General features: G+C 38.9%; 1 long non-coding RNA gene across 2 annotated transcripts; it reads right to left on the bottom strand.

The window, feature by feature from the left end:
- Nucleotides 1–1,291: 1,291 nt before the first annotated feature.
- LOC122873392 lies at nucleotides 1,292–21,232 on the bottom strand. Of its 2 annotated transcripts, none has more exons than XR_006377436.1 (4): nucleotides 20,959–21,232; nucleotides 18,292–18,488; nucleotides 3,633–3,815; nucleotides 1,292–1,675 (listed from the first exon to the last, which is right to left on the bottom strand). It is a non-coding gene; the product is annotated as an uncharacterized LOC122873392 (long non-coding RNA). The 2 variants fall into 2 exon arrangements; XR_006377435.1 differs by having other exon boundaries at nucleotides 3,637–3,815.
- Between the last annotated feature and the right edge of the window lie 3,240 nt (nucleotides 21,233–24,472).

Raw genomic sequence — 24,472 nt, 5'->3', positions numbered from 1 at the left:
AACCAACAGATTTTTACCACCCGACTGCAGTTCTGCTCATCTCTATGGAGCGTTTTAGCGTCTTTCAGCTCATTGTTCTGTATTAACAGCCATTTTACTGTTCTGGTTCAGTCTCACCGCTCTCATCAGCCTAATTTCCAGCTGCAGCAGGCAGCTGTTTTCAGCACGAACGCTCTAAAAGCCCACTGAACACAACCTGCTCAGCACCAAACAGCAGACAGACACAGTTAGCAACTAGCTGGTGAACATAGTGGAACTTTTAGCAGCTAAAGAGCCTGATATCTCCCTCAGGAGTTGGTGGGGACCAAAAAACAGAGCTAAAAGAGAGTGAATATTGGACTTACATTCAAAAACACAACTCCAAATGAATGATAATGTTGCTCCATATCTGCTGGATGTGTAAATAGGCAACTGTTTGCTGATACATTCGCAATAACAAGTTTAAATGGTGATACTACTGTATGTCAATGTTGTGTTGTGTTTATAGCTTGCTCTGCTTACCAAAACTTAGTTACCAAAAACCATTAATGCTGCTTTAAATGTACCTGCCATGCTCAGTTTAGAAATGTTTTTCCACTCTTTTAGCAGATTCTAATGTTATTACTGCAGTCTGTATGGGGTCTTGCCATTGGCTTAATAATATGATGTGGTCAGTTAAATCACTTAAGTTGCTAGTCATGATGTTATATACAGGAGGTGCCATAAAGAATTCTGGCTAAAGGTGGTTAACAGAAGAAACCGTTTGTTAGGTTATGTTCCTCTAGTCTCTGCTATATCTTTGTGAAGAAATAACATCACTGTAATACTTGAAAAAATTGTGCAATATACTCTGTTTTGAATTTTATTTATTCATATTTATTCATACTTCTATTACTACTGTGCAATATCCACTGTCTCATAATCATCTTAATAAGCTACACTTAACTTGACAGTACTCATTATTGCACTATTACTTATTACTTATATTATTACATTGTATTATACCGTACATACTTATCAACCTCTAAATCCACTTTAGTACTTACACTTATTTTAGCTTTTATACTTTATATCCACTTGTACTTAATTTATCTTACCTGTATTATAGTGTATTATATTTTGATTTGCTTAGTACTTCTATTCCTGTGTGCACTGATGTGATAGTGAGCAGCTGTAACGAAAGAGTTTCCCCGCGGGTATCAATAAAGTATTTCTGATTCTGATTCTGACATGCTTACTGGCCATATACAGTATGTTGGTGGCATCAGGTGACAATGCCATAGCATTTGTGAATTGATGCCACTGGGATGTCAGAAAGTTGGAGATTCACTCCTAAATAATCATCTTGTACCTTAACTGCAATCAAACTCTGAGCAAGTTTTGATTTGTATACATCTATGTAGAGGTCTGCACAAAGACTGATCTTGTTAGTTGCAAAGCATTTATTTGGCCACACAAATTAAAACAGAAAAATAAAAAACAGAAGCCTTCAAACTCAAAATGACTTTAGAGCTTGTCCTTGGCTGCCATGATGAATGCAAGGTTTTCTACAAGCATCACTTTTTAAGACACTTTGAAATAATACAGAGAACATTTGAATGGTGGTAATCAAGTTCTTGTCATAGTAGGGAATCGAATCTCCAAATTTAATTGGCTTTTGATGGCGAATGTCAGCTGATAGTACATCTGAAAACAGCTGTGAAAACAGAAACACAGACTTCTGGTGAGACCTTCATCATGTCGCTCACAGCATGAATTCACAGCAAGTATCTTGTGTTTGGATAAACAGATGAACACTAGGACTGTAAAATGTAAAACACTGGTAAACAAGACTAAGGGCACAAACATGGTCCACCCAAGAACAGGAAATGCAGGAACAGGCCATGTCATTTTTGTTTGCGTACTTGCGTGGAACATGTTTGTGCCTTAACGGCTCTGTGAGGCTGGTGCTTTGAGCTAAATGCTAATGTCAGCATGCCAACATGCTCACAATGACAATCCTTACATGCTGATATCTAGCAGGTATAATGTTTACCACGTTCACCATCTTAGTTCAGTGCGTTAGCATGCTAACATTTGCTATTTAGCTCTGAACACAAAGTACAGCTGAGGCTGAAGGGAATATCATTATTTTTGCAGGTATTAGGTCTTAAGACAAATTGAAATTTTTACGTGAAGATGGCGCTAGATGAAAAGTTACGGGATCAAGTTATTATAATTACAGTTTTTCACAATTGTTTACGCACTAAAATTGGAACTTAAAATGCAATCACTGAAACCTGAAATTCATGTACAAAATCCCTAAACCAAGTCAGCAAAATTGCAAGCACAATTTTAGCTTGACACTCAGTTTTCAATTCTAAATCACACAAAACACTACACACAGTTCTCTACATTAGGCACAACATTCAAAATTTAAATCTCTTGTGTTCCTTTGGAAAGCAATGCCAAGCACAATGCCAAGCTTAATTTGTTAATATGCAACACACACTCCTCACAGGTGTAAGCACTAGTAATTGTTCACTTAGAAATCAGAGTTTTAGCACTATAAAAAGGCCACAGATGAGCTCTCCTGTTTTGGAGAAAAATGGAGATCAAAGGTGAAGCAAGAGCTAGAGGTCAAGCAGTGAGAGGAATAGGAAGAGGAAGAGGAAGGACAGTTGTTTCAGATGAGATCAGGGCCACATTGGTTGACCATGTGATCAACCATGGATTGAGTATTAGGGAGGCTAGCAGAGAGTTCAGCCTGGACTACACGGCAATCCATCCAATAGAGACAAATGTCAACCTCATACAGGCGCTAGAGGAAAGGTCAGGGGATTACCAATGTCATCAGGATACAGTCTTGGAACCATCAATGTCAAATTTCTTTAAGGCGATTCATCCAATAGTTGATGAGATATCTGAGTCTGGACCAAAGTGGAGGACCAACTGAGAGACTGACATTGCCATGCTGCTAGTGTGACTAAAAACATGAATCCATTTCTCTGCCACAATATAGGGAGAGAGGACTTGAAACCTTTGCTATTTTTAGCTGTTGTTCACATGTTGAAAAGGTCCTCTTCCGTGAATAACAGTGACAACTTAGTGCATGTATGGAGTGCTGATATCCTCAGGCTTAATGTTCTTGCTCACATATACTCCAACATCTAATCATTATGCAAGGTCTAAACAGCAGCTTAGGAAACCTCATGACTCCTATAGAGGGGACATGATTGATGTGCATTAACACATTTATTGGCTGTAAATATGGCATATTAGTGAGGACTCATGACTCTGATACTTTCATGTACCAGATCCAATGATGCATATATGAGTTCATGCCAAACTCATATATAACGTTGTTAACATTTGAAAGCCAAGGCTGAGATGTGCTGTAGGACGAAAACTCACAGCTCTGAGCTGATCTGTCTCTCACACTTTATACTGAAACTCTGTCAGGCACTGCAGACAAACCCATTCCCCAAATGGTCTCCTCTTTTTGCTGTGCTGCTTCCTTTTTAAATGCAGTTCAGGCGTGAGAACAGTCTTTCTTTCTCTGTCTCTTACACTGTAGGGAAATTGAATTAGTAGGAATAACGAATGATGTAAACCCTCCGATGAATCAAAGTTTGTCTCAAAGCGTATGCAGAAAGAAGTAACTGGAGACTTACTTACTGCATGACTCTGCCTGGAGGAGTATTTCCATACCTCTCTCGCTACAGTTATGGGAGATGGTTTCCATGACAATGATGCACTTTTGAGGGATAAATGAGAAGGAGCTTGAATATGAACTTTCAGATATTCACTCCTTCTTCCACCTCCAGGCAATGAAATCTTCTTTATTCCCTTTGTTGCTGTGTGAGGAGGAAGATAAATGTTTAATTTACAATCATAATGACATACTGTAGCTTCAGAGGAATCTTTGCATACAGACACGTTTTCAGAATTGCTTTTCATTTGAGTTTTCCTTGCATTTAATTATGTAATGTTTGATGGTGTTTTCTTACATGTTCTTGTAGATCCTGAACAACTCCTTTTGGCTCTGTACTTTCATCTTAATCCTGTAGTAAACTAAACTTAAAGTGATTGTCTACAGTCTGTACCTTGCTATATTCAACAAGTGGAAATAAAACAACTTAAAGCTGCACTAATCAATATAATAATCAATTAACAATGGCTCAAGTGACTATGTGTAATGTGAAAGGTGTAGTTTGTTGTGACAAATCCACAGAGACAACCTTGAATCACTACCTAGGCTTCTTTTCAAATGTAGTGCTAATTTTAACTGAATTTCGAGGAAATCGGCAAACGAAAATGCAAATTAATGCATGTTTCCATCCACAACTGTTATGCAATTATTAGGAGTTGGTTCATCAAGATAAACAGCTGTTGGTGCTAATTTTCCAGTAAGGTGCCATTAAACCATTGTAGAATAAGAGGATGCAACACAATGGCATAATTAAATGAGCACCAGTCAAATCTCAAACAGTGAAATATCTGTTTTTCATGGATGTAAACCCATTTAATGACATTTTTAAGCTCATTGTTTTGGTTTTACTGCCCTTAAATTTACTGTTTTGGTTCACTTTCACTGTTTCTCATCAACCTTGTTTCCAGCAGCAGCACACAGTTGTTTTCAGCAAAAAAGCTCTGATAACTCTTTTGTATGTAACCTGTTCCGCACTATATGGCAGACAGCTGACAGGAGTTAGCAACTAGCTGGTGAACATTTAACAGCTAAAGAGCCAGATATTTCCCTCAGGAGTTAAAAGAGAGTGTAGACTGGCCTTCCATTTGTCACGTTTGGATGTGTAAAAAGGCAACTTTGCTAACACGTTAGCCATATCTTTATCAGAATCAGAAATACTTTATTGATCCCCGTAGGGAAACTCTTTGTTACAGTAGCTTGCCTTTACGTCAGTGCACACAGGAGAAAGTACTAGAAAACAATATGATACACTATAAAAACAGGTCAGAAAATAAATTAAGTATCAGGTCGGTATAAGTATAAGATAAACTAAGTGTGAAGTACCAAGTGGGTTTACTGGTTGCTGATGAAAGTACAGTATAATAATACAACCTAATGTAACCTAATAAGTAATAGTAATAAGCGGTGGTGCATGTACTGTTGAGAGTAATAGAGGTATATGATATCAATAACAATAAATAAGAAAAAGAAAAACTAACATGGGAAACTAATATTGCACGGGAGTACACAGAATATTGCACAATTACAGCGGAGATGTAATGATCAATGTCCAGTTTAGTGACCTAGGGTCATTCAGACTAACCCTTAGAGGGAGGAGTTAAATAGTTTGATGGCCACGGGCAGGAATGACTTCCTGTGGCGCTCTGTGGTGCTTTTTGGGGGGATAAATCTTCCGCTGAAGGTGCTCCTTTGTTTAGCCAGCACGTCATGGAGCGGGTGGGAGACACTGTCCAAGATGGCGTGTAGTTTGGCCAGCATCCTCCTCTCTGACACCACCGCCAGAGAGTCCAGCTCCACCCCCACAATGTCACTGGCCTTACAGATCAGTTTATTGAGTCTGTTGGCGTCCGCTACCTTCAGCCTGCTGCCCCAGCATGCAACAGCATACAGGATAGCACTGGCCACCACAGACTCAGAAAACATCTTCAGCATTGTCCGGCAGATGTTGAACGACCTCAGCCTCCTCAGAAAATAGTTATATAAGTTATAAGTGACCAAAAAACATCAACTCGTGCTTTAACAAATTAACTTTAACTGCTACACAACATTTTCTTCAACAAAAAAGAAACTCTCTGGTTGTTGAACACATTTAGTAGTGATTCTGAGCAGTGAGAGCACTTTGCTATCCTTAGTTGGCTAACATGATCTCTTGGGAGAGAAAAGTCTGCTTGAGGATACATCAGAAAATGGGTTACAGTTTTTAAGGAATCTACCAGGATGAGAATGGGGAGAGCAAGAAAATGAAAAAGAATTAGAGAGAGAAAGAGATAAGAAGGAGAGAGAGAGAGAGGAAAGCATCTTCAGGTGTCATTTCTGTACTCTGGCAAAAGAGTCAAATGATTGAGAGGACAGCAGACAAGATGAATAGTTTGAACCTGTGTGTGTGAGAGTGGATGATGGGAGATGGAGAAGAAAAAGAAATGTGGGGGAAGAGAGTAAGAGATACACTGGCAGAATAGCCTGCTTATAAGTGGGTAAAAAAAAAACGGCAAGGGGGAAAAACAGCCAAACACAAAAGGTAAAAGACACACAGAGAGACACAATGTGCAGGAATAAAAATGGAAGCAAAGCCTGCGGGCTAATAGTCACCACATTAGACCACACAAGTCTCTCCACGGGAGCTGTCATTAAACCCTCCCTACAGGTGTCTGGGTGAGTGATTTCAACCAGAGTAAACAGAACAAGATTAATGGTGCGAAATAGCACACAAGGGCCACAGAGCTGCTGGCGCAACGGTGACCGTGTCAATGAAAAGGTTATTAATGTTTGGGAAGGTGCAGACAATGTCTCTGCCGCTCACTGTTTTTTCTGTTGTAATGTGTTGTGCTCTGGATAAAGCATGTACATGTGTGTGTCTGTGTAACCATGTGATTTATTAGGAATATAGCCAAGAGGCTGAAGCAACATTGTAAATGCTCGTAAATGATTTACAAAACATTACATGCAGACATCTCACTCAAACACATACTGTATTACTCCATGACTTTTGTCTCGTTTTATAAAAGAATAAGCAGAAAACAAGTTGTTATAGTAAAATTAATCAAAACACTTTATCATTGTTCCCTTCCACAAACCTCCAGATTTGACAGCAGTGGTCCAGCTCAGGCCGATGTGTCCAAATCAATAGCAAATTTAGGATGTCTGTGCCCAGCCTGCAGCTCATTACATGGGCCAATGTTATTTACTAGCTCGGGGCCTCCTCCTCCTCCGTCCCTCCCTTCCTCTCTCTCTCCTCCTCATATTCCAGTATTTCATATAAATACTCCACCACACAGTAAAACCTGCTCCTTCTCAGTGTCACCAGGAGACGGTTCCTCCAGAATCCAGAGCCAACCAGCCAGCACTCCCGATTTAGACATGTTATTGTCAAGATGTCCAAATCGCACAAATGCACACAGCCTCATCTGTTTCCACAAACTAAGATCTCAGTGTTCCCAGAAGATTAAGCCTTGGAATGTACAACAAGTGTATTGTTTGATTCTTCATATAACCTGGTAGCGTAGTTGAGATAGGAAAAGAAAAAATTGGTTGTAGAAAGAGACATGACCGTGAAATCTGCAATATCACGAGCAAATGCGATACAGCACAGTAGATCAACCAAAATACAATTTTAAAGCCATTCCCAGGTAAGAGGAGTGCATTCAGCATGCGGTATAGTAAGACTGCGAACAGCAGCTGTCTAGATTCAGCAGGATCAGGAGCCTGAGTGACACAGAGCCTGACTCAACAAGCACAACTGTCTTCACTGAGAAGAAACTTGTGCTAACATCTAATTCTACATTATGGCATTGTACTCAAGCATACCTGTTTTGAAAAAGGTATAATCTCCTCTGTGCTACTAAATGATTATAAGATTTTCACAATAACTTTGTTTTTTTCCCCCTGCAAAACATATTTACAGGTAATTATTTAATATATTAACTATTAAATTACACAATCTACTGTATAGTCTATAATTTGGTAATGGTAAATTAAGCAGTGGTGGAATGTAACCAAGTGCATTTACTCAAGTACTACAGTAAAATACAGTTTTGAGGTACTTGTACTTTCTGTTTTATGCGACTTTATACTTCTATTCCACTGCTTTAAAAAGGAAATATTGTACTTTTTACTCAACTATATTTCATAGCTGTAGTTACTAGTTGTTTTGTTTTTGTAGATTAGTTTTGCATACCAAATCATATGATGAGTTTGTAAAATACAATTCACAGCTGTAGTTTAACAATCCAATAGTATGTAAAGTTAAAATTAGCTGCTTTTACATGCACACATCAATAATCCAATAATATAATATATGTATGACAACATAACACTGACAGGGGCTCTGCTGCATAATGAGTACATTTACTTCAGTACATTTTGTTAATAATGCTTTGGTACTGCTACTTTCACTTGAGTAAAGTGAAATGTGAAATGATTCTCAAATGTCAGTATTTTGTGAGTAAGAGATTGCTCAAACATCATCTATTACCGGCCATAGTGAATTGCTGCTTTTTGCATAGATATTATATAATTTTTACAGTCGTTTCTATCGCCGATATAATAAGAAATAAAAATTTTCTTTAATGGTCAACAAATCAGAGAAAACAAAAGTGTTTGTTTTGGCTCAGCAGCTCTGTTACCTGAGCACTATACTGAACATCCACGGGAGGAGGAGGCTGTGATCCTGCCTCCTCTGTGTTTACCCTCAGCTGTTTAACCAGGGAACGCCGGCCCACGGAGTGGGCTGCCGGCGGAGCAGCAACGGGGGGCTAGATTATTCTGCTTCTGCCAAATGAGGCAGAACGGGGCTAATTCTATTTGAGCTTCAGCACTTGAGTCAACTTTACTGGCCAATTAGCTCCCTGAAACGAGAGAAGGGTAAAGGAGAGAATAAGGGGGACTGTGGGAAGGTGATGGTGGCAGGAAACACCAATGTCCCCTCTTGAGGGCACAAGCCAGAGTGGTATCAAATAATATCTTCCTATTGCTGCAGCAGGTAGGTTTAACTTGGCACGGTGCAAATTAGTTATATTTGTTCATGATCTTCTGTGTAATATTATGAAGGACTAAGCATGCTGAGCTTTACAAACATGTCAGTTCTACTTCACAGCATTATGATTTTGAAGCAAGGTTTTGTGGAATTCTATATACTGTGCAAACTAAATGTAAAAATATGCAGCTGGAACTGTTGTTTGTTTGGAACAGGCAGAAATCAAATTTGGACAGCCTTTTCTAGCAGAGAAAAGCTTAACTATTTTCCCTAGACAGATTTTAAATAGAGGGAAAATTTGGTTATGACATCTGATTAGGACTGTTATGGTAATAAGTTCACAAAACCCAACAATCAGGAATATGTATAATAACTGTTCATAAAGGGACGCCTGCATGGCTGAGGGATAATAATAATTCCTACAATATACTGTAGCTACTATACATCCTGATTTTATCATCTATGCTAAGCTGTTTTAATGGACCTTGACGACCCTAGAAAGGCAAACATATACTCATATATACTCTCAGAAGTTCTGCTGAAACAGTCTTAAAACAGCTAAATACTCCTTTCTTGTGTTTGGACAGAAGATGAGCTGCACCTGTAAATTCAGTAACTTTTCAAAACTGACAAACTGACACTTATCAATGTGTTAGTTGATTATGATCAAACACTGACATAATCCAAACTCTGATGCAGTTGTGAGCAGAGAACATTTTTAAAGCCCTCCTCAGTTGTGCATCAAGGACTGTTTGCCACCTGAAAACGTTTACTTATCTACCAAACTGGATTGTATTGATAAGAAATCTAGAAAACTAAAACTAATAGACATCATAAAAGGAACATTTAACATAACTTGGACCTAAGATCTGTGGACACTTTTAAAAAACAGCTCAAAAGCCAGATGTTTAGACTTGCCTTTATGTTGCCTGTTATATTTATTTCTATTTTTTGTGTTCTTACTTTTCTTAAGTCTGTATTTTATGCCTGTTGCCTTATTTTTATTGCGAAGCACTATGTGACATTCTTGAAAGGTTCTATATAAACATACTTACTTAAGAAGTTTGCTATTTAGCAGCTCACACTCAAATCTCAGATGTCATAGTGTCCTTGAACGTATCAACAGGAAGAGTTTTAAACACAGTCCCTCCTTGCAGCTGCAGTCCCTCACGATAATAACGCAACTATGGCAACAAAAATAAAGGCCCTGTGATGGGGTGCCTGTCTCAAGCAAGAATCAAGCCTCTGTAAGTTGCATGCAGATGTTTTAAAAATGATCTCAGCTTGTAACTGCAGTAGGCTTACCACGTAATAAAGAAAGCTTTGATAAAAATAAAAAATAAATTAAAGTGTTCTCAGGAAAGTTTCAAGTCATTGAAGATGATTTTCCATACTAAAATAAAAACTGCTGCCTGGAAAGAAATCAATCTAACTTACAATCTGCTCTGGAAAATGGTCAGCAATAAAGTGTGCCATATGCAATTAAACAGACTCAAACAGGAAAAACCACCACAATGGATATTAAAAAAGAGCAAATTTGCACAGAGCGAGTATAGATGATAGATATTATGAGAACAGAGTAATCAGTGGGAGCATTTGCATGACAATATAGTCTGTCGTACAGAATACAAAACAATTTTACAGAATTTATTTTGAAAAGAGACAATTTATTCTCAATGAGGTTTGTTACATGAGGCATTATTCCCATTATTAGTGGAATAAAAGTCTCAAAGTAATTGCAGATAGAAACACAATAAGCAATTACAGAAGGTCAAAGGGTCAAAGCCACAGTGCCCAAATAATGGATCAATACATGTGACATTTTGTATCACAAAAACAGTGACGTATATTGTAGATGTGCGATTTTCCTGTTGATTGTTAGAAACAGATCCATCTCCCAGTTTGATATATACAAGAAAAAAAATATCAGAAGCAGAAAGTTGCAGAAAATGGTATTTACCGTTACCGTTCTCCCATAACAACTGACAGTCCCAGCCCCCGTTGCTCGACCTCAGCATTTATGTTTGAACACTGAGCCGGGCGGGGCAGCGAGGAAAATAGTTTTTCTGCAAAAGTAAGTGGTTTACCACATGAATGATAATCACGTTGCTGCCGGTTGCTTGGTTACCGTCACTTGAAATCAGAGGCTGTGTAAGGACAGGAGAGGGATTTTTGATCCTCTGGAGGTTTATCTGTTCTAGTGCCGAGTTCAGTGCTTGGATAATGGCAGCCATGCTTAACTGAGAATTTTTTTTTAAATAGCCTCCTGCGTCCCTTTAGGACATTTATTTGGCTGATATTTGTGCGTTTAAAAAACACTGCTCTCATTTCCAGGTAGGAATAGCTGAGAGGAACACACACATCAATGGCAGATTTTGCGCTCCGTTGAAAAATCAAACACGCCCAAGCGAAGTTTTAACCAGGCGGGAGAGGTTCCAATGGAGCGTCATCATTTAACTATTCAGTAATATTCACATTCCTCACCCTTCAAAGAATCAATATGTTGACTTTTCTGGATAACTGCAGGCACAGTTCAATAACAGCCACCAGGTTAGAGAACAAACAGTGAAGAGAACAAGAATTCCTGCTGGAAATCCAGCAACCTTCCTGCTTTGGATTTGTTAGTTGAAGGAACGAGATTATGATGAAAGATCATTCATTAAACTTTAGCAATGCAACAAGCCTCCATATCTTCTCATTAAGGCAGTTGCAATCTCTCAAAAATCATCAACCAACTGTCAGGCAAATAAGCAAAAAACAGTGATTGGGTTGATTAAATTGGGGGTTCAGACGCTTTTTGACGATTGAACAAACACTGACCCCTTTAGGGTTTTGGGGGCCCGAGATTCCTCTTTGTCTTAACAATCAGACCTACTTGTATTACATATTCTCCATTATATACTGTATATCTTATTTTGCCTGAAATGAAAGAAATCTGTACTCAAAATTGTATAACACACACTGCACATAGCAGAGGAATTTTACACTGTAGACCATAAACATGAACAGTTCAGGATCTCTGACTGTTATTGATGTAAGCATTTAATATATTTAGCTTCCCTTTATGTCTCCAGTCTTGAAATATGGAAAGAGGAAAGGAAAGAGGCACTATTGTCATCATCATCATCAACACCATTACTGCACTTGTGCTGGACTGATCTTTAGCAGAACTTTTGTAAGCAGAATCATCTGTAGAGAAAAAAACAAATGGTACCTTTGGGAATTTAGCAATTTGCTTCTTTTCTTCTATCCTCCTCTCTTTTTTCTGCCCCACTTGAATAAATACATTTCTTTTTTGTTGTGGAAAGTATGAGAAGATCTTGTGCCACATTGCCCCTTTAAGTGAGCTTAAATCATTCATTATTACCTGTCAGTGACATGGATCAAATAAGCACTTTTTGCAGACTTTTGTGGCATAACCTATATTGACAATATCGATTATTCATCTAATTTACATTTTAGGGCACTCTGGGGGAGGCCTGAAACATCTGCCTAATAGGAAAATTCACCTCTGGCTGGAGAGGCAGAGAATCAAGGTTCAGCCTGCTGACTTGTACACAACTAAAAACACATGATTGCAGTTGAGTCTTGTTACCTCTATGAAAGAAAATAATTAGCAACAATAATTAGTTTGTTTTTTCATGTCTATGTGTTGAACTAGGGGAAATCACTATTGTCCATCACACTGATAAAATGCTGAAAAAATGCAGATGGAAGTCTGTCAGTAGCCAACCTATGGTAAATTAATCTGCTTTAAAACTTCTTTGGCAGTGAGGAAATAAAATTGGCTGCTGAGCTTGTATTAGACACTATGAGTGATTGGTGAAAAGTTAATACCATTTGCCTACATGTATTTTTGCCATAACAGTGAAAGCTCCCAGTCATATGTACCCACACTCTTTTTTTTCTGTAATTGCCTTTTCTACTTATAATCAGAGTTGATTTATGTAGATTGGCTTATTCAGGGCTTTAACTGAATGTTTGCAGCAGCATTAAAGGATAAGGCTGATCTTTTTCTTATGGTCAACAAATCCCATGAAAAGACCAAAACCAACAATGGACTGATCCTACTAACACGTGTTGTCTGTGTATTAAAGCCTGATAGATCTCATTCTTCTGTGCCACAGAGCTCCATTGTTGTTCAAGATCTATTGACATGTTCATTTATTATGATGAACATAGGCATTGTAGTTTCAGTCCCACACACACACACACACACACTATCCTGCTGCTGTAAATATTCACTAGAATATCAAATGTGGGTTCCTCCGCAGCTGAAAGTAGCCCTTAACAAATGCATTATTTACTCCTGTGAACAGCTGCTAAAAACTACAGTACCCAGCTGTTTTAAAACGCAGAACCTGTAACCATTTCAAATTTTAAAAAAAGTTGTTTGTATGTATCACACAAATAAAAAAAACATGAATTAGGTTATCTGCCTGTCATCTGTGATCCTGTGTGTTGATCCAGAAGAATAACATCACACCAAGCACAGACCAGGTCCTGGCATGTTGTGGCCGAGAGTCTGTCAGTTACACTGTGTTAGGTCATGTTTTTTTCTACCTTGAAACCATTTTGGCAGCGATGAGCTAAAACTGGCTGATGAATGTCAGAGTCCATTTCTGTATCTGATTGGTGAAAAGTTTTTTTTGTCATGAAAATGAATTTCAAGGCAACTTATTCTTCTTCTGATTACAGTTTTCTTTTTTAGGAATTTAGCTTATGCAGCTCGCAGTGTAATCATTCACCTGCAAATCCCCAGTGCATCATTTCTGGTAATGAAACACGTTTTATATTATTGTAACTTAAATATCGTAGACATCAGCTTGGGCTCTGGGAAATAATGGAGGGTGTTTTTCACTATTGTCTGACATTTTATAGACTAAACGAATGATTGAAAAAATAATCCACCTAAGAAAGCTGCAACCCTAATAATTTTTTCTGTCATTTGGCCTGATTTCAAATGCGTCGTCTCTGCTCAGCCATGTACCTCTTTCTTCCTCAACCACTCCTCGCCTCCTCTTTGCTACACTTGCGGATGGCAGGCAGCATACATCAGACGCAAGATGCTGACAGAAGTAGTAGTCAGGGTACAGTAGCCGAGATGTGCCGATCCGGGGAGGGAATGTGATAAAACTGCTGCTTTTCTGGAGCATTAACGTGCGTCAAGACACCGCCGGTGTGTGCAACTTTACATAGAAAACAACAGGCGTGGGTGTTTTGACGCGCATCACATTTTGTCGGCTACACTGCCTTGAGAAGTGGACTGCTTGCATCACATTGAAAATGAATGCGATTACGAAGTAGGCTCCTCAAAGCACCGCTTTTAATAGTTTCAGTTCTTTCACTTGGGGCAAACAAAGCTTTTTTCCTCATGTGATCTCTCACTGTAAGGCCACCATCATATCACTTGAAACACCTTGACAGCTAACAATTCAAAAGACTCCAGTGGGCCTGAGAAGGAAACACTCCCCAATGTAAGCACCCGTCACCTCCGACCGTTTCTCTTATGTCTGCAAACAAACACAGCTGCTGACAGAATTGGTGGCCACGTCCTTTCTGCTATCCCTGAACAGAAACTCAGCACCATCTGTGGCTGGATTGCGAGTGCAGGTGGGTGATTTCCCTGTAAATGTTAGTCAATTGGCTGCAGACCTTCAGTGCTCTGCCAGGTCTCAGTGTAGAGGATTTGGCAGAATTATAACCTTCATATGTATGCTGCTCCGCTGCGAGACTGGACACCATCTGCAGAGTGTCGACTGTCCTTCTGTGTGCACATGTCTGTGTGCGCAGTGATGAGACGTTCAGTATGATTATTACTGGAGGCGTTAGGATTTGAATGGGCTGGAGAATGGTATTTTAATTCCTAATGGATGTGTGGATGGCATTCGGATTCTCATTATAAATGAGAGGGGGGGTCTGCTTGTATTGTATTTTTTTTAACAAAATGGGTGACAAATTTGATCTCGACTCCACTGCATAAATAGTTTGAAGAAATTTCCAGGGTGCATCAACCTTTTATTCTTTTCATTATGATCACACCTGGGGAGAAAACACACAGTCTTGTTGCTGTGTACTTTTCAGTTTAATTTCAAAGCACAGTTGAACCTGTCTTACTGTGTGTTCAGGCAGAGTGCAAAGGCAATTTTAGAGGTGGTGTGAGTGACGCTGAGCTGAACACAAACACACACACACACACACACACACACACACACAAAATCGCTTGTACCGGGTTGGACCCCCTTTTGCCTTCAGAACTGCCTTAATTCTTGTAATCTATTCGTGGCATAGATTTAACAAGGTGCTGAAACATTCCTCAGCAATTGTGGTCCATATTGACACAATAGCATCACGCAGTTGCTGCAGATATGTCGGCTGTGCATCCATGAAGCGAATCTCCCACTCCACCATACCCCAAAGGTGCTCTATTGGATTGAGATCTGGTGACTGGGGAGGCTATTTGAGTACAGTGAACTCATGGCACCCGGTGTGGTTTTCTGCTGCTGTAGAAACTCATCTACTTCAAGGTTCGACGTGTTGTACATTCGAAGATGCTCTTCTGCATACATCGGTTGTAACGAGTGGTTATTTGAGTTACTGTTCCCCTGGAGGGGATCATACCTTTGTGTGTGTCTGCAGCTAATCTCGCATACTACTGGACCCTCAGCCTAATGTTTTTGGTGCACATTTATGACCGTATGCTCAAGGACCTCGCGTGGTTGTGATTCACAATTTTTGAAAAACCTATTTTATTGACTGCTCTGTTTTTGACCACCATGACTGCTGACTCCTTGTAACCGGCCAGTAGGGGCTGCAAGTAATCATCAACTGCTTCATTTTGAAATCTTGTTCAAATAAGTACCGTTAGACACGTCAGTTAAGTTACATACATAAGTTACATTAATTAATTGAATTGAGTTATGTATGTTACATAAGTTAATACGTTACGTAAGATAACTTACTTAATGTTGACTTTTAGGTTGACCATATTTTCAAACCCCCAAACTGGGACCCTTAACTTTACAGCACGTTCAAGCGCTTATGCACGCACCATAGGCATTGTCATAAGGATGGAGGACAATCATTTCAGTGCTTAGCACATGGAAGCAAATTAGGGTCATTAATATTTTGAGCTTGTGAAATGATGTTCACAAATAATTTCACAGCCTGCAGTTGTATATCACCTTTTGTGTGCATGTGAAAAACATTTGCATACTCGTATCTGAATGTGTGACTTTGTAAGAAAAGCTGCAGAAATATTTTGTGCATGTGTAATTAAAATATGTGCAGCAATATTTTCAGCAGTGAGGTTTCACACAGTCTGAGAGATAGACACACAAATGTCCTATCTTTGTATGCCAGACTGAAGTTACAAGCTACCATTTACAAGCACGAATTTTGGCCCTGTTTTTTGATGCCTGTGCTGACTATCCAATCAGTACGTTTCCCGCTGACCATCCAATCAGAGGAAGTCAAACTGTCCAATCGGGAGGCAAAAGGTTCTAGCGTGTTGTGGTTACTTCGTCCATCTGTAGTATGCTGGAGTCAACACAGAGGAACCCGAGGGAGACGGATCCAGAGCCTCTCCTAATGTTTTTAATGGTAGAAATACAGGTTTGGTGTTTTAAAATACAGTAACCACTTTTACAGTACAGTAAAAGTGGTTTCTAACTCATACAGAATGTTTCCATTTTGTCTAACAGGTGTCCTGCTGTCCATCTCCTCTATGTGGCTCTTTGTCTTTGGAATTCTGAAAACTGACTGTAAACAAGTGTAAAAATAATACCACTGCACACATTGTATTAATTCTCCCTGATTCACATATAATTGTACGTAATCTATAAGCATACGCATTGTTTGAATCAATAAGTGTATATAAGTGCTTTGTTGTTTAAACCTTTATATGTAATAAATCAACCACCAGCTGAAAGGAGAAACTATTCTTTGATTCCGATATTTATGTATAAACCCGATTATATTAAGACAGTTTAAGAAATTTAATTCAGGTTGCTGTCACTGACATTAAAGTCATTTGTATTACAAACACTAAAATATACAAATACCATAGTGTTCAGTTATTGTCAGTTAAGTTCAACATTTGAGCATCAGTAACAGTAACAGCCTTCCTGTCCGTCCCATATCTGAGAGTGGATTTTGTTTCAATATTTTCAGCAAATAGAAACTTGTTAGTTGTTGACGCTTGTGCATTTAATTCTGTAAGTTATAGTAGCATTGAAATAGTATAAACATATATAATATTAATCCTTTCTGGTATACTTTAAACTTTTAGTTTACCTATATTTATAATATCTTCACAGGCTTGGGAAAAATAAATTGAATAGTTTTGAAAAATATAGACATGAACTCTTTTCTGTGTTAATTTACCATTCCTAAGGGCTTTTGATTACTAAAAGCATCTATCTTCTGATCCTGCTACGTTAACAGTAATCTTTTATCATTAATACTGTGTTCAGTATATTAGTTGTGTACAATAAAACATTACATTGGTTTTGGAGCACAACAACAATGCCAAGGAAGGAGGTCAACATCATGATGCATCATGTGTACCACATGTATCATATGCTGACATTGTAAAAAGAAGACTTCACATTGATGATGATCTTTAAGATTACAATAATTGTCAGGTTTTGAAAATGAAAAAATATTTATATAATTTATTTAGCTTATCTATCTTTATGCAGGTAATGGAGGCCACCCATTCTTAACCTTGGCTCCCCATTACACAACCACTCAGCAGGGTATTTCAGCAGCTGCATGTACGGGGACAAACGCACACACGAAAACAGAACTTAAAACGGATATGTGAGGACTAACAAGTGGAAAATGGCAGGTTGTTGATGGGCTGGGTCCATTATTTCTTCCATCATCTGTTGTTAGGTGTTTGTAATGGCGGGTGTTGTTATTTTGGACCAGGGTCCTTTACTGTAGGTCAAGGTACAGTCTAGCCAGCTGAAATGAAACCCTGATTTGTTTGTCCTCTCGCATAAACAGAGTTCCTGTTGTGTCTGAAAAGGTTTTCAGTCTGCACTTAATACTGCATTATTACTAGAGCTGCGACACGACTAATGCTTATTTACATTATTAATTAATCTGCTTATTATTTTTTCTTTTAATCAACTAATCCATTAATTAACAAATTATTGCAGCTCTAATTATCACACAATTGCGTAAATATGATGCCAATGAAATTAGACATTACAGTATGTTTAGTGTGATGGATTACCTGTCTCAAGTTTCTCAGAAAATACATTTTTATACCATATGGAAATGACTGGTAATGGCTGCTTGGAAGACACAACATAATGCTAAGTTACAAAAAGGCCAGAAACTATTGTAGAAAAGAGAAGTCTCTTACTGTAGGTCCAATGTAACTACTTAAAGCCCCTGAAAATTTGGCTTGATATCTTTCTTATTTCTCTATAACATGAAATATCCATGACTAAATAAGCAATGAAATTTTAAACAAACAAAACACAACATCTTTTGTTATTTATTTTATTAAGAGTTTAAAGGGGCAATATGTAAGAATTGAGACTACTCTCCACCTGTGGAATTCATACTCCATACTACATACAAATAAATCAGCTCAGTTAGCCGTGCAACTAACCTAGCGGCCCTATTAGCTTACCAGTTTGATGACAGGGAATACAGTATGGAGGTGATTTACAGTGGCTCTGACCAGGACTCTCCAGAGAAGACGAAGACATGGCGCGTTCAGGTGGGGTCAGGAGAGTCGTCAAGCAGGAGAGGAGCGAGAGGATGGTCGGGCATCAGAGAGGCAGCGACAGCATGTAGGGTCATCTGGGATCGGCTCCCCACAACCCTCTAAGGATAAGCAGTTATAGATAATGGATGGATGGATGTAATGAATAGGCTAATATATGACAAACAACTGGTCATTTAAGTATTAATCCATGACTGTTGCATTTCTTCATTTTGGCCTCCATAGGTGTAGAAAAAGCAAATACAAACACTTTCACCATCTGCTGTAGGTTGTGTCATTTATAAGGTGTCAGAATATTTACACATATGAAAATGTTTTAGATCACTGCTGTAACTTTGCTTGAATTCACAGACTTGTCGCCTGGATTTTTCACGAAATTTAAACAATCTTCTCAGCTCCAGCCAGAACAACTGCAGAGACAGTTTTATATGATTAAAATGTCAAAAATTGTAATTAACAAGATATTTCATAGGAAACTGTTTCCTGGCTGACTGGAGCTATCATGAGTATATATTGCTAATCCCTAGTAGTATTAAAACAGAATCCTCCCACATGAACAAACAAGAACAATCATGCTTAAATACACTCTCTCTTTAAGCAAATATAAACAGAAACCAAGTCACACACACACACACACACATGCAAACTGGAGTCCCACTAAAAGTTGTTATTTGTTATGCAGCATTGACATCATGAGTGATGAGCCCTGGATGACGGATGTCAAGCCGGATCTCTCGCCACCACCGCGTGATACCGCTGTCCGTTGAATAAAGGTTCATAAATCAACAGAAACTCCACACCGTGTGAATCAGCGTCCACACAAGTTAATGGTGAGCTGCAGAGCAAAGAGTCCAGGACCACAACGTCTGCACAGTGTGTTCATTTGTCTAACGGGAGCGTTTGAGGGTCAGTCAACAATGAGTGCCACATTAAACACTGAGTCTTTGTTATTGTGTGCAGATAATCTGAAGAGAGACAATCGAATGCAGTGAAACAGGAGGAGAAACAATATGAGAGAAGTGGATAATGTGTGTTTTCCCCTCTAATTCTTTTTAAGTAACCTGCACTTTACAAATTGCAGTCTCTCATTACCATTTGAAACGTTATTACCTGCTCGCCTGATGGCTCAACTTGCCCAAAATGTTGCTGTAACCTTTCTAATGGCTTATAAAGAGTGAGTTTAGTTCAACTGACTTTGAGTATGTTGCTGCAGCAAGTGACCTTTTAAAATGGGAGCAAGAAGAAAAAACGGACTCTGCAATAATGTGTTTGTCGTTTAAATACCAGTGTGGACTTTCAACAAGTGTGAAATCTGTTCAATTCCTAATGTTTAGGTTGTCGGAGATGAAAGGCTCTGAAGTATTATATTGCATGTAGGGTTGTGTATTAATGTTAGCAGTGTGGTGGGTGTTTTTCATTCCCATGGGTGCCCTTACACTACACACACACTTATGCATATACACATACTGTGACACACGAGTAATTGGAGAATTAGAGCAAACCTCTACAGACCCTCTACCGTGTGCCTCAGTAATTACACAGATGCTCCTCTTTTTATACCTATAGCTGATGATGACAGAGTCTGCTCAGACTCTGCCACAAAAATCAATTAAACTATTCATTTCAGGGCCTTGTTTGTCTCTGCTGATGGTGCTGGCATGCCCATCTGTTAAAGAGGACAGGTCAGGGCCATTAAGTGGTGTAATCAGACTTGGGCTGTAAATGAGGGGTTAGCCTTACAGATTCAACCTGGCCTGTCCCCTCACTGTGAATCTCAAATGCTTGTGCGAAATTCTTTATGTGGGGAAAGTTACATTGAGGGGTTTTATTATTAACTCAATGATGGTCAGGGCTGAAATAAAACCATTTATAGGTAACTTTGGAAGTTAGGATTCATCTAAAGGCTCTTACCAAAACTTTAATTAGAATTATCAGGAAATACTTACTGAACAAACATTTTTAGTCAAGCTAGCCATGTGGTTCTATAAAGTCGGTCGGACAGTCAGTCCAACACTTTGGTACAGTGAAATATCTCAGCAAGTATTTAGTTGCCATGAAATTTTGTACAGACATTCATGGTCCCCAGATTAACCTAATGAACATTGTAAACATGAACATCTGTCTTTGGTCTTCAGTGTGAAAGGGTTCAATTAGCATTCAGTCCCGGGTCAAATGACTCTGCAGTAGACACTTAGAGTCTTATCGGCTCTGGCTCAGATCGGCAGTGATGTAAACATGACTCCCGGGTGGGCACATTCATTTTCGCCCCCTTTCTGGTATGACTCTTTCATTTGTTTCTATCTGCAGATGTCTACAAACGTCTCATCCATGTAGTTTATGTAGTATTAACATGATAGGCTAACAGTTTGTCAGCTGTGACTTTATATCTGCACTGTGATGTCTTTCGGAGCGCACAAACACTGTAAACACACCTGTGACCCGACCGCGCGGTGCTGTTAAACCAGAAACACAGCGGCTACACCTTATTTTTATACAGTCTACATGGGCTACACACAGCAACCACATTAAAATTGTCACTGGCCTCCATGCTGCTTTCTACTGTTTACTTACTGCGTTTTCCGACACGTTTGTGACTTCGAGCGCGACACATCCAAAAAAAAACAAACAAACAGAAAAGGCAAACTCAATGGCAACGTGAAAGGAGTCAATCACTTATTTTAGCAGGTTTTTACCGACGTTTAAAAAAGCCCGCATATACGTGCTAATGTTGGTGTAAGTCCTGTTTAAACGTAGATATCTTGCACATTGGAATCAAGCATCATGGGACACACACAGACACACACATGGGGCGGCTGTGGCTCAGGTGGTAGAGTGGGTGGGTCATCTACTGATCACAGGGTTGGCAGTTTGATCCTCACCTCCTCCTGTCCACATGTTGAATTGTCCTTGGGCAAGACACTGAACCCTGGGTTGCTCCCCAAGCTCAGATAAATCGTGACGGTTGTGTAAAAAGCCTATACCAAATGAAATATACGGATCATCAAATCTCCATGCCAGGTTGGGTGGGACCCGGTTTGCCAGCGAAATTATAATACAAACAAAATTTATCATCATCTTTTGTTAAACCTGATACATTACAACCAATTAGTGTAAAAAACAAAGCTCAGTTAGTAGAACACTCCTAACAATTTAGGCTAAAAAACTTATTTGCAGTACTTTGGAAAGCATGCAATGCCAAATTAGGCTGGTGCAGTGACGTCATCTGTATTGCTATGTCCTTTTATCTATATGCAGAACTGGCATAGCTTCTTGAGACCAAATTCCTACTCTCAGTTTACTAGATCACATTGGGAGACAGACCTCAAAACAGGCATGTAATTAGATTAAAACCCTCTGTCAACATGTTTTGCCTGTGGCTGAATTTAATCCTACGCTTTGGGAAAAGTTTTTAATCCTGTTTAACTTTTTGCTAAAAGTCACCCTCTGTGAGAAGATAACAGGCTCAGATGGGGTACCCGTATGTGGAGATTTTCTTGGATAATTGTAGAAAAGAGAACAATATGTTTTCTCAAGGGGACTGTCTGGACATTTTGTACGCTGTCAGCCAGTATAAATAACGCTAATAACTGCAACAGATATCAAAAAAGACTAATGGCATGGTTTACTTTGATGTGTGCCCTCCAATCTTAACCTATGGCTTTCATTTCATTTCCACATACACACACTATTGCCGTGTATGACCAATACATCACGTACCCGTTTCACCAGCTCCTTATGTAAGTGTTCATGTGACGCAAATAGAATAATGATGACCATTTTTTCTTTTTTTTACAGATGGCAGATGCTGTGTATGTCAGGTTTGTGTGTGAGCCTGGGATTCTACATGTGTATGTACATAAACATATTATTGGCCATATGCTGTCCCAATATGTTTGAGCCTGTTTAAACAAGCTTGTGTCACAGAACAAGCCACTCAGCGAAGTCATAAAGTGTGTTATTGCCCATTAACTTCAGCCTTTTTTCTCTCCCCTTGAATAACAATGTAAATTTCACAACATCTAGCGGGACAGCATTCGAGAGCAGCTGCTTACACTTCTGTCATAGTTTATGAAAAATGTAATTCACAAAGAAGTGGCCTTCCCTCCTCATCCTTCAATCCTGCTAATCCCAGTATGACGTATATAAGTCAAAAATGAATTCCAGTTCAAAACAACCACTAACACATAACTGGCTCGAGGTATAAAAGTAATAAGTGGCTGCTTATGTTCCCACAGTAAAATAATAACAACTTATAAATATAATGTCTTCCTTTTTAAGGTGATTTATCTTTTTTGTTTTTACTTTCTGCCATAAAAAAGTGTAAGTTAATTGTACAGAACAAATATTAAATTTTACCAATTTATTTTCTAATTAAAGTTAATCATTTTGCACATTTTCACATTATAAACCAAAAGCATACATTTTTTTTAACATAAAACAACACAGTGGTAACCTGGGGTTCGAGAATCATAAAATAATGAGACAATTTTTCCCTAAATGACCTTGTGTGACCTTGTACACACTTTACTAAGGTTAAAGCTGCTATGAACTTACCCCAAATAGATTTATGTGGGTCTATAAACAGTAAAATCTGCTCCACGAATAAAGTTTATTATGCTCCTTTTCTTCCTAACAGATAAACATACTGTGATGGACAGAGAGAACATGAATGACAAAGAAAGAGAGAGAAAGAAAGGGGGGGTGAGATTGAGGTGCATGGAGAGGAGGGTCAGCCTCTCTCATCAGTGTAAAGAGTCTAATTGGTGGCTGACCCTCCGATGTCCATCATCCTCTCCTGAATAGCAGGGTGGCAGTGACTAACACTGTTCCAGTGCACCAGGAGCAGCTGCATCACTTGCACACACAAGCTCCAATGTACACTGCAGTTCACACTCCAAACTCAAACACACACCCACACACACAAATTCTCATACACACACATTAAAACCTGTAACCTTGCATACAGAGTCTTACCCACTCAGTGGAGTCATCACCCACTAATGCGTGTAATTAGGGCTCTTTGATCAGGCTGGATGAGTACTCAATAAGTACACTAAGTATGGTAGTAATAAAAGAGGTGTTTGAGGTGTTTGTTGTGTGTGTGGTGGGTGAATGAGTGGGTTCATGCATGCATTTACTGATGTGTTTTTTTTCTTTCCTGGTATGCTGCTCATAGCAGAAAGTTAACCTGTCAGAACAAGTAAAAAAAATGGGGTTCTCTTGAATTGAGGTTAATACACAGTGACTGGTTCATGTGACAGTGTTTCATAATATAGAGGGATTATCCAAAGACATGAAACTCTCACGCCAGACCCAATTCATACTGTGTCTGGGGACGAAACACTAAAATATGTAGCGCTGCAATCTGCTGCTAAACGTGTGTTTTGGGGCATTTTTATCCTGGATAACTGGTCAAACAAGCAGATGACATTACATCAGGGAAATATTTTTGTAGGAACACTTTGGGTGTTGGCATCAAACAACAAGAGCTACTCTGTACACTTACCATTTTGCACCAATGTTCGAAAATCATCCATCATGAAATGTGGCCAAATGATGACAGGTTTGACCAAATATTTTCGAATGGAAAAACTTCTGCTATCTCTTCTACCTGCATAAACCCAAAGCTAAACTGCCTCAGCTTAATCCTCTCTGTGTTGACTTTTCTCTTAGAAATGTGGCCAACTCTAATCGAGGAAAAGTACTGGCTGCTCATTAAGTCACTAAAATTCTCCAGATGATGGTATGCACTAATTTGTATCTGGACATATCTGATGAAGCATCAGTTGTGGATGAGAAACCCTGTAATCAATGGAACTGCTTGGATTTACAGTCACACTGCACCAAGTGCAGTGGCACAAGTCATTCTGATTTGTACCAACTGCTTTGGGAGTCAACTCATTAACTCCCTAAGATTTAAAGCAAAAAATGTGAGAATGCAACATCTGGTCTGTACTGAATTTTATCACTCCAGCGTTGGAAGTGTCAACTGTCTCTACTATTATACTGTATAAGTGCTGTTCATTCAATCATACTGTCATTTATACAGGGTGGTCATATCACAATGATTAGGCTACTCTCTTTT

This window comes from Siniperca chuatsi, linkage group LG3 (genome assembly GCF_020085105.1).
Source record: "Siniperca chuatsi isolate FFG_IHB_CAS linkage group LG3, ASM2008510v1, whole genome shotgun sequence".
In the NCBI taxonomy this organism is placed as follows: Eukaryota; Metazoa; Chordata; class Actinopteri; order Centrarchiformes; family Sinipercidae; genus Siniperca; species Siniperca chuatsi.
Note: the sequence above shows the minus strand (reverse complement) of the source record. Positions and strands in the feature narration are given on the sequence as shown.